Below are 13,620 nucleotides of genomic sequence, written 5' to 3'. Positions count from 1 at the left end.
AAGTCGTATACGTACGTAACGGGCTTGACAACGTTATGCTGCCACCTAAAACGCATTATTGTTCGCCGAGAACGCCATTATCCCCAGCAACTTCAAAGGTCAGTGCCACAGCAATTGGAGGACAACAGTCGTTTATAACTTTAGTAACGGGGCAGTCTCCGGCTGTCCTGAAGAAAGAAGTCAGTTTTGTTCGGCATATAATGCATCTTTAGTGTGTACATGTCCCTTTGACGTGATGAGTTTTCGCGCTTTTGTGACGTGGGCTAAGCCGGAAAGGTTTTGGACCAATAGTGAAGAGTTAATGGAGAGAAAAGTGTAGAATAGGAAATTCTTTTTTTATTATTTTGGCCAAATTCATACATAATCAGTCTGTACGCGTCATATCAAATAAGCTGTTCTCGTTGTTTCAGTGACGTCGCGAGACAGACAGGCGAAGTGAGGGTGGCCGGAAACGTTTTTGACCAATCGTTACGGGCTAGTGGCAGAAATAGAGTAGGAACAGATTGGAGTACCTTAAGAGCGCCCCTTGCAACGGTTCGGAAAGCGAACCGGTCCCTTATTCTCGCATTGGCTTGGTCGGGATCGTGTTTTCGTCGGCGAATACACAATTTTGATTAATCGCGCGAGTGTAAGTGAATGGTTTGCTTTCAGCAACGTTACAAGATCGCACCCCACAACAACATCGCATGGTTAATTGTATAGCACACATGGACTGACAGGCAGCTCACAAGAGCCAAATATAAAGTACGGCACAGTACAGACACACTCCCAACTCGCTGCAGACGAGTTGGGTAGGCGTATACTATAATTTTATGAGACCAAGGCGAACTGTCTGCGAACGCTGTCCACTGCGATGCGAGAGCGGCGGGCCGTAATCTTATCAGGCTTGGGAATGTCGGCGCGTGGCCTAAATGAGTTGATAAACTAGGGGCAGTTATCACAGGTGTCATGATAGTTCGGATCCCACTTTCGTTCGGGTGTGGCGGCGATGCACATTTAACACGGATAAATCTTTAGCCATTCGATGGGGGCACGGAATTGGACAAAGCAATGGGATTAGTACACTTGCAGAGGTGTGGGATTGGTTCGGCTGACATAAAACAGGGTTAATTGGAAATCTTCGGGGGTGGCGGCTTGCTCTTGGAGGCAGTGGTTTCATATCGGTAATGGCTTCTACTTACGATGTCGCGGCGAAGAAATATAATTATATTTCTACGCACTGCGAATTACGAGTAGCTCCACTACGCAATCTAGAGAAATTGCTCAGAGCCCCAAGCTTTCATACCCGTCTCACTTTCGGCCCCGCTCTTCCGTGCCGTCACTGGTGCAAAGAAAGCGTATAGCGATGACGTAAACAAAGACGCTTTGCAATGGTCGCTCATCACTGGAATCGACGTGTGCGCATGTCAATGAATGAACTGAATGAATCAAATGAATTAACTGAATGAATGAATGAATGAATGAATGAATGAATGAATGAATGAATGAATGAATGAATGTTCCTGTTGCCCATATAGAAATGAAAAGATGTTTTTGGTCCGGAATCTTGCTAAGGATTGCTTGCAATACGTGTTTTGTGTGGAATGTGATAGGAAACCGGAATGAGGAAACGAGGAACAAAATAATGCGTTTTGATTTTTCATTCTTCCTTCGTGGAAGAATCCGTAGCATAGGGATCTACAGACGGTATTATTTTGCGATTCATGGGTGCCGACATCTTGCGCTGTTACACATGTGATATCTCAGTTTTGTGCACAGCGACAGCCAAATAACATGGTCATGAAACACCGAACGCATACAGGCAAACTATATTCAAGCGCACGAATCGGCTGTAACAGCGTTCGTTTCGCTGTTACATACAGAAACCGGCAACGTTCACAGCCCAAGACGGTGGCATTAAAACGCTTCGGTATTTTTTTTTATTGAGCTTCAGGCGGACACATTCAAATGTCATATGCTTGCACGCAGGAATAACGACGGTATAACTATGCGGAATGTTTTTTAGCGGCGTTCCCACTCTCTTGGTGATGCACTGCACACATGTGGGATGTCATGCACAAACGTCCGCACGCTATGCGAGTCGCGATCGCTGTGTGCAGGTGTCTTCACAGCTGCAAGCTGTGCTAAACTCGTACGGCGCCTTATTGAAGTGAAGCTTCCTGTGCATGCGATGCCTGGTTTCGCGTCCTTCGGTGCTTCGTGGATGATTAAAACGACTCGTATATATACATAACCGGGATTACTCGACGCATATATATATATATATATATATATATATATATATATATATATATATATATATATATATATATATATATCGGATCTCACTTTCGTTTGGGTGTGGCGGCGATGCACATTTAACATGGATAAATCTGTAACCATGCGATGGGGGCACGGAATTGGACGAAGCAATGGGATTCATACATCCTGTGCATATTAAGTCCACTCATCGGGCAACGTGACGCCTGATACACGAGGAAATGTTCGCGAACGTTGTTGTACCAGTGAGCGCAGCTTTGTTCTGCGCAATAGAGCACGAAATTAGACGTAAAACACGTGTATATTATATAGGCCGATAGGTACCTGTAAGGCACGCACACTTCCTAATGGAATGTAGCGCGGGATATTCAGCTGCGTTTTCATAATTCTTTAGAGGTCTTGTATTCGGACTACCCGTTCTTGACTCATGGGGTATGTAATGGGCCCATTACTGGTCAGTCATCGAGAACGGTATATGCAATCTTTAAATATATTTACTTACCGGTTGCGCTTCTCCGTGCATGCAGACCTCATCACCGGTCATCCCTCGACAAGCATCACACATTGCCTTAAAGCTCGTGGCATCGCTAAGTCGATGTTACACAGGATTGTACGCATCGCACTTAGTTGTATTACATCTGAGAAACCACTGCATGGAAACTTTATTTCAGAGAGATTCCGACATGGCTACTGGGCCTGCGAAATTTGTCTGTTTTATTAACGGCCTGTCCAAATGCATAGTAAAGTGCGAAATGTTATCTGAACATCAGGCGTAAAATTTTACTGTCTCCGTTATAACCGTAATCCACGTATATTATAATCTAACCGTAGTCTCTGTTATAACCGCTCGCACTTACCGGTTTCGAATAACGGGTAAAGAAAAAATTTAAATGGCCAGAGCAATAAATGACAATTATATTATGGTGGGCTAGCGCATTGTCAGTCTCTTGTACGGCTTTTTCTTGTGATATCTTCTTGCATAGCTTGAGGCTTTATTTGCTTTAGAAGTATTAGATAGCCTGGAGTACTTTTCAATATTTACCTATAACTCTTCGACTGCGGATGAAAAAATGTTTGACTACGCGCACGTGTAGCACTTTTGCCATGTCTTTAGGTTCGATTGGGGACAGGTTTAAAATAAGTCTTTAAAAAGTCAAACAAAGAATGCCTCTCTGAAGTAAGACGTTCGATAGCCTCCACAGCATAATGCCATTAACTTTATCACTTCTGAATCCGTTCAACAACAGCATTATGCAAAGAATACCCATATCCATTGTATGTAATAACAACACTTGGCTACCGGGATTGCTCGAGGACGAAAGCAGAGCTACCATTTCTCACCCGCTTTTTCGCTTCAGGAAGCGCCGAACTTAAGATAACGAATGAAACAAAAAAAAATAATTCAGCATGCACTCATTCGCCCGCGTATTGAAAAATTTGGAACAAATGAATGGGATTGGAAGGGAAAGAATGCTCATTGAATTGCAGTCTGTGATAAGCTTGCAAATGGTCGCGGACGACGCGACACTTTGCCCGTGCATACGGCTGCGTATTATTTGAATAAAAAATAAACGTTGTCTCGTCTTAAAACGAGAATATAATTTTCTTTCCTGGACGCGACGCGTTAATTTCATTTCTAAACGTAAGATTATCTACAGTGCAACATTACCCTTGTATGTAGCTGTTCATCACTTATGCAAATTAAGTAACTTTAACTCTAAATGTGGGATTGTGCACAGTGCAGCATGCCGCTAGTGTGCTGTTTGGTGCGTTACAATTGCCCCGTGTTTTCTCCAGCCGAAAGGCGCCGTAACGCTGCGTGTCGTAGGGCATGGTTCGATAGCAGAAAAGAAAATGGAGCAAGAGTCAGGCGCGTAGAGATAGCGGATGATTAGAAATCTGGCAGAAGCACGAAACTGTCGGTAGCGTGGCCGAGCGGTCTAAGGCGCTGGTTTAAGGCACCAGTCTCTTCGGGGGCGTGGGTTCGAATCCCACCGCTGCCATAAGTTTTCTTTCAACTTATTTTTTTGTCCACTGACAACATTTGCAGCGGTGATTCCTAACCTTGAATGGGACGTAATATTCAGGAGTCGTACAGTCGTATTTACTTGTTTTTGTGCCTTTTACGCTGATTTTGTAGCGCCGATTTCCCTCCTGTAACTCAAGTTCTCATGTCGGCTCCACGGTTATTCAGTCCTTTGATGCATTCTTCCAGCAGGCGCACGTCGAAATTGTGCAGAACGCTTCTTTGTGGACACCGCTCGAATGTACTTTCGAGAAAGCATTACCCAGCAGTTTGGACTGCAATCATAAAAACTCTTGGCGTGTGCAGACGATGTAGGTCTTTTCTGTGTCAACAAAGGAAACGTCATTGAAGCAGTTATTGTTGCCAAACAATTCAGTGAAATGTCCGGAAGTCCTGTTAATCGGGGAAAGTGCTGAAGATTTTCACACAGATAATGGCCGTCGACTCCAGATATTTTTTGCCAAAAACAAATGGGAAGCTACTCTGGCAAAATATCTAAGTGTCCCACTAGAATTCTTTAAAGAGAATGATCAGTAAATGTAAAAGAGATGCGCAAAAGGATTGGAAAATTGAAGGTAAGTCTTTCTGTATTCGCCAGAGCAGCACTGTGTAATTTCTTTTTTTAGAAGTAAAGTGTGGTATGTGTTGCAAGTGCTATACTGTTCTCGGCTAAGTATTTTTTTAAATGTCACCACTTGTTTGCTGCTTTTGTGGGGGCCTCGAGTTGGGAATGACGTAGCCATACGAGCTATTTCAGGCGTGTAAAGGATGAGGATAATCTGGTGCGTGCAACTGGTAAACAGGTTTATATTCTTTCGTGACGTTAGAGATCATTTTTTGCCCACTACGTGTCAGGTGAAAATGGGCAAAGCCCTTCCCGACTTTGTTGATGCTACAAACATTACTGCAGGCACCATTTTTCAATAGAATCTTTGAAAAATGTTCAAACGAAAAGCTTGTATAGGGGCGTGCTCCACAGTTAATTTCTTGTGCCTCTAATAGGTCCCTATGAAATAGAACTCAAGGCCAGAATATATTTAAAAGGGTAAAGAGTGTGCAAGTTTCACGAGAAGTCAAATAATCTTTTTCTTCAAAGTTCAGACAGAAACACTTTCAATGAATCCATTTCTAAAAGAAATTCGCTTTTTAGCACCTTGGGGAACACTATGGTAAATCTGCAAACAACCGTAAACGTAGTGTTTTTTACATTGTTGGGAAGGTTTGCATGTTGAGGATTTCTCGTTAGATGTCCATGACATGAGATATCTATAGCAATAGAAAATGGGGATGGGGTACCTTTTAATTTAACAATCCCGGTCGGCTTCGCGCTTATGGCGCTCACGAGTGGCTGGCTTTAACTGCGATCCAGACGCTATACCGACGTGGAGGTACTTCCGAGGAAGCACAAATGCCTACTCGGAGATGCAAAGAGGGGAAGAATGCGCTCCGAAACGCGGTTGTCAAGGTTAGGATCCTTCTTAAAGAATTTTAATATGAATACGACAGCCCGTATGCGTTATCTGCAGGTTCTTGCGTGCTTCTTCTCTGAACTCATGTTTTGATTATGTGTGCGTTTCAGCGTAGATGTGTATGTGAAAAACAGGCAATAAAGAAAAAAAAGAAGGAAGCTGGCATGGCCGAGGGGTCTAAGGCATTGTACAGATTACTTAGTGCAGTAAGAACAAGCGACAGAACAAGCACTGGAATTTAGAGAAGTGGAAAGGCTCAAGGTACTATAAATACCGAAAATATATAGCTATGAATTACCAACATGCCCAAACTTTTCTGGTTTCCATCTGGCCTAGAAGGCGCTAATATAAGGCACTATACTTTTCGGGGGTGTAGATTCAGATCCCTTCACTGCCATTGTTCAATTTATTTTTTTTTTCTTCTTTGATTCCGTTTATGACACTGTTTCTTACCTTGAGTGACACGTAGTTGTTCGAACTGGCATAATCGTCTTTTTTTTTATAATGATCCCTCCAGTAATTCAAGCTTTCGGTTCCCTTTCACGTGCTATGCGATCCTTTGATGCATTCGTTAAGCAGCCATATGCCGGAACTATGACGGGCGCTGTTTGTGGAAGCCGATCGCATTAATTTCAATGGAACACGAACGACTAGAACTGCTAGGGAAAAACGTAACAGTATTGCATGCATGAATTGTTCTCTAGGTTAAACCTCTTGACAACACTGTGGGAACTGTAGCATACCTATGACAGTACTAGCTGGCTCATGTTATCTGTCTGCTTTCATGTATCTGTCCTGTGAAAATACTTTCCTCCTATATCATGGTTTCACGGCACGGCCTACCTTGAATCGGCTTTCTTTTGTTTTTTGCGTCATACTGTTTCTGTTACATCATATAGTTAAAGAACCCGAGGTGGCGAAACCAAATTCAGAGCTCTCCACTACGTTGCCACTCGTAATCCACTGTACAGATTAGAGAGGCTCAGCCACAGATTTAATTATTTTTTTTCTTCATTTTGGTCGAGACAAAAACTTAGTCCCAAGGATACTGCGTGAATGCTTTGCTGATTTGTTAGTAAATAAATTACTCGATCAATTCGTAAATTAAATTGGTAGATACTGGAACGGGGGAGGGTGTCGGTGGTATCATGACTGCGATACTTTTGTGTGCGCACTACGAATGAAGACACACGGTTGAATATCTTCGTTTGGGAGACACATATATGCTTTATCATTGCTGACGCGAGACAACAGAAGATCGGTTCGCGTTGTAGTGGAAGAGCGAGGTGCCACGTGGTGCAACTTATGAGAAAAAAAAAAGTGCAGTGGGGTGGAAATCAAAGTCAGTTGGCGAGCGTTAATTTTGGTAAGGCAAACAGAACATATAAAAGAATGGTAATGATGTATATGATGACGACAACGACGACTATGATGATGGTCCTTGACACTGGCCCACACTCACAACAGGGCATTAATCTTCCAAGAAATGGGCGGTAGAACAATAGAGGAAAATGGGGAAAGAGCAGCAATACTAACAGTAAGAATAGCAAGGTTGCAAATAAATATAGTATTGACATTAAGTTCTACAATAACATTTACTAAAGAGAGGAATAAAAAAAAACATGCTGTTTAACAATCACGCTGCTTAGGAATAGCGGCGCTAATTCAAATCTTGAAAAGGGAAAGATTAGAGACAAAGAAGAGAGAAACTAGGCTCGTTTGATTATCTTTCCTTGTTAGTGTTCCAATTATGTTTATTAAATTAAATAACGTAATGAAAATACAAGTAGGAAAACATCGGCTTTATGGCGCGGAGAGACGTTGGGAAGTTAGAAACAAAGTTTACTTTAGTCGCAAGATAAGGACATGGACAGGCAGAAAATGTGAACCAGCTGCACAATATAGAGCGAATTATGGGCTGATAATATTGTTATGTGTTTTTGAATATCAACATTACAAGATAAAGCAACCTATCTTCTACTAACCACATATGTTGTTTGCTGCAATTACTACCGCTGTTCTTTTTTTTTTGCCTTATGAACCGCATAGGTGAAGGATGTTTTCCCATGCAGCTATTTTTAGCTTCCTTGTGAGTTTCCATGAACAAGCTTTATTATTATGGTACATTACTAGCAAATGTAATTGAGCTCGCTTCTGCTTGCGATGTATGAATGATGCCTACAACAAGAATATCTCGGAGAGTGTTCTTTATTGAATGTCGCCCATTTGTATTCATATTGTTCTTAGAAGGTGGGTGTTCTGATTAAACCCCGTATCGCAAAAACCCCGACTTCAGTTTTCTTTTCTGGCTGCGTATCGTTTCCTGAAGATCGATGCTATTTTCCTGTCTACCACTTATGGCTTGGGAGCTTTTCACCGCTAACATTGGGCAGACGGGGTGTTGTCTCGACGAGCAGCTGCCACAGCCTAGCAAACTTTAAAAAAAAGAAGAAAAAATAACCAGCCTGTCCATTGTTGGTCGTACGACTGCTGCCGTTATTTTGAGCGCACATCTGTGACGTGAGAGTCAGGGGGCACTTGAAATCGTGGAAGCGTTCTAAATTAGAAAAGTGCCCGATAATTGCATGCGAGGTTTTTTCTGTTTATTCTTTTACTGCGACATAAATTTGCTAGGAGGTCCCATTCGTCTAGTGCATGAGCGCTCGAGCTGGCCTTTTTGTATTCATGAGCTTTTTTTGCCTTTTTTTAGTTTTCAGAATGAAAATGTCAGTTATCAGCAGTGGCGTAGCCAGAAATTTTGTTCGGGGGGGGCTACGCCACTGGCCCAATATATATATATATATATATATATATATATATATATATATATATATATATATATATATATATATATATATATGTAGCTGCACGTTTTCCCCTGCAACCACTTCAGCAAATTTGAGGAAGTTTGTGGCATTTAAAAGAAAAAGTTTATTTCTAGTGACTACTGGCTTCGAATTTTTCATTTAGGAGGTCAATTATTTATTAAAAATTGGCCAAAATTGAACATTTTCGGCAAACGAAACTATCAAGTTTAAAACTCCGTGACTCAACAATGAAAAATGATATCACAATTCTGTGAATTGCATCTAATAGTACATCTACAGCGGACAAAATAAATATGTTACACATGAATCTCAAAAAAATTTAGTATTGTGGAAATACGGCTTTTGCAGAACCCTTGTACACAACGTAACCAATTAACGTAAGATACAAATTGACACAGCAAACTTGTCCGCTTTGACTGTTATAATAAATGCCGTTTACAGAACCACAATATCTGTTCTTCATGCATAGCTATTAGTTTGTAAACGCCGTGCTTCTATTTTTTCAAACTTTCGAATTTTCCAAAATATTTTAAACAAAATTCAGGCCCTAAATCGAAGTTCTGTTTCCAACAGACACTAGGATTTAACTTTCTCTCTCAAATGCAACCAATTTCAATAATAGCGATTAGCAGGATTATCTCAGAAAAGCGTTTCTGCGTTTTACAAGTATTTGAATAGGCCGCGTCGGATTGGGCCCGAGCTAAAGCTTTCTCTTAAACAATTTATCGAGGGATCAAATACATGAATAATAACTGCATTGTCATTGCCAAAGATGCTGCAAACGAATTCTTGAAAGCTACGCTCCGTAAATACAAGTAAAATATCTATTTTTTTCATAAAATATTATACTCGTATGTGCCAGAAATTGTGCCCAACATAACTGACGTCAATGCTTCCATGTTTTTTGTCTATTTATTAAGTAAAGAAAATATCACACGAACTTTAGAACTATATCAGTTCGAAACCAGGAAAGCAGTGCATGCCACTGATATGAAAAATTAAAAGGCAATGAACTGTACAAGTTGAGGAGAAATATCTTAATGAAATTTTGTCATTCAAGAACCGTGCTTACGTTCTTGTATATATGCAATGGCCAGTGAAAAATCTCAATGACGCTGTAGTTTGTTCCATTGTATTACGCAGGAGTAGCTGTCCCTTGTCGTGTATCGTGAGTAATTGCACCCAAGTTATAGTCGCGACAGAGAGCACGTATAAAAAGCAGGAGTTCTGCAAGATATATGAGGGCAAGTCAAATGAATGAGCCAACAACGGGGTACTTTATTTAAAAGTAGTCTTCATGAGAATTTAGACATTTGTCCTATTGACTAACGAGTTGCGTGATTTCCGTCTTATAAAACTCCTTGGGTTGCTGCTTCAAAAAGTCTGTATCTGGTTCCCTTGAGCTGTTTTTTCTGTTACCCCAAAATGTAGAAGTCGCAAGGTGACAGGTCTGAGCTGTATGGCGGATGTTGCAGCGTTTCCCACTTGAACTTTGCCAGTTTTGTATTAACCACATAAGCGACGTGGGGACAGGCATTGTCGTGGAGCAAGATGACCCCATTCGTCAATTTTCCACGTTGTTCGTTCTTGATTGCGACACGCTGCCATTCTGGCGTTTCACAATATCGGAAACAATTGATAGCCTCTCAAGATTTAGCAAATTCTATCAGTAATGGACCCTGTCGATCGAAAAAAAAAAAGTCAACAACACCTTTCCAGCGGAAATGATGGCCTTTACGTTCTTTGGGGGTGGTAAATTCGAATGTTTCCGCTGTAAGCTTTGCCGTCGTGTTTCAGGCTCGTAGTAGTGGCACCAAGGTTCGTCCCCGATCACAGTTGCAAACAAGAAGTCGCCATGCTCATTGCGATACCCGATCAGATGAGTCAAGGCAGCGCGAAACTTCTTCGTCTTCTCGCGATGGATAAAAATCGTGGGGCTCCATTGCGCGCCAAAGAGCCGATAGCCGAGAAGCTCATGAATTATGGCGTGAACCGAACCGTGACTGATGTTCAGACGGTCTGCCAGTTCATCGATGCTTATCCTCCGTTTTTGTTTCAGCAGCTCATGAACCTTTGAAATTGTGTGAGGGGTGATTGCACGATGGTTTTGGCCCGGTCTTGGAATGTCTTTGCAACGTCCTTTGAACCGTTTGCTCCAACGATTCACAGTGGTCAATGAAATGCAGTGTTCAACGTACACGGCAGTCATATGGTGATTAGTTTCTGTTTTGGAAACACCTTCAGCTGTCAAAAACTTCGCGACACCGAGTTGTTCAACTTTTGAAGTGTCCATTATGTGACGCAACCATATTCAACCCAGTGTATGAGAGCATTAAAGAACATTTATCTTCACACCTGCGTGTCACTTTTGTAAATGAGACATGCCGTTCTCCTACGCGCATGCCTCGCAGATAATGAACCGAACCATTATTGCGCGGTTAGGGTAGGCTCACTTTCATTTGACTCGCCCTCGTACATTAGAAATGCAAAGATACAATGGGATATGCAAATGCGAAAATACTGCGTGATAAAGGACAAAAAAGTGTCACTGGAAACAAAGTTCACTGCATGTATACACAAAACCTCGCAACAAGATATTTAAGTATACGTATAAGTCTCCAATGAGTCTGTGTATGTAACTGTATACGTTAACTGTATATAATGCGTCTAATAACTGTATAACTGTAATAGCTGTACAATGCGTATATAATACTGTAATAAAGAAGTAACTGTATATAATGCGCCAAACAAGGCAAATAAACATGTTGCACAATCATAGATTCACAGAATCCTAGATTCCGCCCCCATTCCATCCACTACCCCCGATGTATTGCGCGCGACGGAAGGCGGCGCGCTTGCTCCCCGCTTTTCTCCTTTGCGCACACAAGACTGAGCCACCATCGTCGGCTCACCCATTCCACCTCCCCTCCTATGCTTTCACTCGCACATACAGCATGCAGCGCGTGGTCACGATGTTATCACCCTTGGACTTTATACGAAACATGAGGGCAATGGCAGGAATGCGCCTGGAGTGTCCATATAATTGCTTTCGCAATAATATAATAAACGTATCCGGTAACTGAAGCGTCCCGTCGCCCATTACTTTCCGCAAAAGAAGTATCAAAATCGAACTTTCACCATGCGACAATTCGCTGCGCCGCAACAATGTATTTTTTTGCTGTGAGGCGGAGGCACCGAAAGGAAAAAGAAATGCATAGGAAAGTATCTTGGCCAGAATCTAATGCCTACTTCGGGCACCTAATGGGGCTACGGAAAGAATACCGAAGAAAACATGAGACGCTTGGTCCACTGAGAACCATACGCATAATGCTAAGTATCCTACAGCGGCGAAACAAGACTTTCCGGAAAGGTTCCGCTCAAGGAATGCGGTGCAATCCTTCGAGTCCCCACACTGATGGCGGCGAGAGACCATTGTCTTTTTTTTTCTCGTCTGCTAGCCAGAAAACGTCCAAAGCTCTGTCCGGTGAAAATCCATTCGGCCAGAGCAAACCGAACGCGCACCAAAGTGTACCGCACGGTGGTCGGGGCCATACGAGAAAAACGTATGCGCTCTGGTTGGCTCTGGCAGCCCGCGGTTAGGGTAGCGAGAACAAAAAAAAAATCGAAGCGGCTCAATGTGTCCTCGCGAATAAAAGTCAAAGTAGAAAAAATAAATAAGAACGTATTTACTTTGGCTGGCTTGAGTGTCTTGACATGGATGTTCTGGCGTAGGTAAAAAAAATGTTTATATTTTTTTATGTGACATGACGGCACAAATGAACCACCCCAACGCTTCGTCTCATTGGACCTCGCTGCCTGTTTGTCAACTCGTCTGCTAGTGTGTTGATTTGGCTTGTCTCGTTGTATGTTACGATGTAAGACTTTAGAAAAGTCAATAGACATTTGGCGTCAAATGTTTATAACAACATTAAACCCACAAAGTTCCGCAATTGAATATCTAAAGCACAACTTTGGAAATGTCAATGCACCTTTCACATCAAGAGCTTATGAGATTTATACCCATAAAGTTTCGCAATTGATATCCATGCGCTCCACAGATTTTGTGGCCTCAGTGAGATGCCGCGGCGAGCCCGCTCACCATCAAAGCGCCCTCAAAACTTTGTGCTTGGATGGGACTGCTTGGCGTTATGTGACTTCCGGTGTACGGGCGTTGCCACGAAATCCAGCCCGAGTTTGCAATCTTCGCGGTTAAATGTCTTTTCGAGCGTCAAAAAGACATTCTAGACAAAATACAGATTGATTTCCGGCGCCGGAAGTCACTTTGGTCGGCGGTGCATGGACAGCACGAAAAAATTTCGGGGGGGGCTGAAGCCCCATAAGCCCCCCCCCCTGGCTACGCCCCTGGTTATCAGTAAGCGCCTGCCCTGTAAGCTTTCCCCTCTGTCTTTCGTCCATTTTGCGCTGTTTCAAAAATGAACGTTACCCAACTCGACCAATTGTCCACTTTGCTAGATTCTACACTTAATTGGACTTCCTCCCCGTATTCATTTCACATACTGCGACATTCAAAATTACACAAGGCCATTTTGACCGTTACATACTATTAGCTTATACGCTGTGTAGAGCATGTACTTTAGCAGCCGAGAGAGAGAGAGCAAATGATAAAGGAAAGGTAGGGAGGTTAACCAGGACTGAGCCCGGTTGGCTACCCTACAGAATACCCGCAAGAACGTCCTAGCGATTGACGTAGAACACGCGGCTGCGCTGGATTCTTTGCGCAATGTCACGGAACTTGACGGGATGAAAGTCCGCCCTCATATTCCGCTGGGCAAACACATCAGTAGTGGCGTAATTTACGATGTTGATGAGACCATTGTCGACTCCGATCTGTCAATCTTAATCAAGCCAGCTACGGAAAATGCCATCATCACAAACGGGTTTCGTCTCGGCACGTCACGGTGTGTCAAAATCATATTTAAAGGCGAATCCCTACCTTCGCATGTAAAAGTGGGCCACTTCCGACACGCAGTTCGCCCCTTCATACCAAAACCGCTGCAGTGCTGGAAGTGCATGAAGT

General features: G+C 42.6%; 1 protein-coding gene and 1 non-coding gene across 2 annotated transcripts in view; both read left to right on the top strand.

Moving 5' to 3' along the window:
- LOC139057741 (uncharacterized) overlaps window positions 1-13,620 on the top strand; it is a 77,637-nt gene that overhangs the window by 29,621 nt on the left and 34,396 nt on the right. The window lies entirely within an intron of this gene.
- On the top strand, window positions 4,181-4,262 carry TRNAL-AAG (transfer RNA leucine (anticodon AAG)). Its single transcript has one exon. It is a non-coding gene; the product is annotated as a tRNA-Leu (tRNA).

The sequence above is a fragment of the Dermacentor albipictus genome, chromosome 3, assembly GCF_038994185.2.
Source record: "Dermacentor albipictus isolate Rhodes 1998 colony chromosome 3, USDA_Dalb.pri_finalv2, whole genome shotgun sequence".
Lineage (NCBI taxonomy): Eukaryota > Metazoa > Arthropoda > Arachnida > Ixodida > Ixodidae > Dermacentor > Dermacentor albipictus.
Note: the sequence above shows the minus strand (reverse complement) of the source record. Positions and strands in the feature narration are given on the sequence as shown.